The 840-nt window shown below is 39.5% G+C and overlaps 1 long non-coding RNA gene across 1 annotated transcript in view; it reads right to left on the reverse strand.

The window, feature by feature from the left end:
* The window catches only part of LOC105540232, a 106658-nt gene that overhangs the window by 50835 nt on the left and 54983 nt on the right, over positions 1–840 (reverse strand). The gene's annotated exons all lie outside the window — the stretch shown is intronic.

Below are 840 nucleotides of genomic sequence, written 5' to 3' on the forward strand. Positions count from 1 at the left end.
GTTCTCTATCATTCCCCCGAAAGTATACTGTTATCACTTTACTGAGTTTCCTCAAGTTCTCTATCACTCCACTGAAAGTCTACTGTCATGGCCACAGAGGACCTGTCTCTCTGCCTCCAGCATTCTTTCGTCTCTACCTTACAGTTCCTAAGTATCTTTGGCCTTTTACCCTTACTATAAGATTTCACGTTTTTCTTTTTCTGTCCATCTCAGAAGCCTTGTCCTTCAGTTTCGCCTGGGCTTCCCCTTGGAAGGCCTAGTGAATGGTCTCAGGTGATTGTGTCTGGAGGATAAGGGGAGTATGACAGCCACCTGCCCTTTCTTTTAGGGCTTATAGGAGCGCATCTACCAAGCAAAGGAGTTCCTGCCAATGTGGAACATACCTCATAGCACAACCTCAGGGTATTATTATTTCTCTGGCTCTTTCCTCATCTTTTCAGAAACCTTATGTATTAGCTTACATTTCTATGACTTATGATACAAAAGAACAGATCACGTTAGAAGGGGAAAAGGGTGAGAAGAAATTCTGACCTACCTCAGTACACAATGTGAATAGGGTTAACTGCATCATAAATTGTAAAAGTAAGAACAATAGACTTCGAAAGTTTTCTTTGTAAGTGCATGGCACGACTAAAGGAGTGGGAGAACAAGTTTAGTTTCTGTAACTCTTTGGCCTGTAAGCCATACATTTCAGTACACGTGGTTATGTTATTTTTTCTCTTGATGGTAAATGAATGCTTCAAAAAAATATATCACTCAAGGGAGTTGAGAAAAGGAAATTAAGACTGTTAGAAAAGGACATTAATATTTACTGGTAACACTGAAATCAGAATTATATAT

This window comes from Mandrillus leucophaeus, unplaced genomic scaffold (genome assembly GCF_000951045.1).
Source record: "Mandrillus leucophaeus isolate KB7577 unplaced genomic scaffold, Mleu.le_1.0 Scaffold217, whole genome shotgun sequence".
Classification (NCBI taxonomy): Eukaryota; Metazoa; Chordata; class Mammalia; order Primates; family Cercopithecidae; genus Mandrillus; species Mandrillus leucophaeus.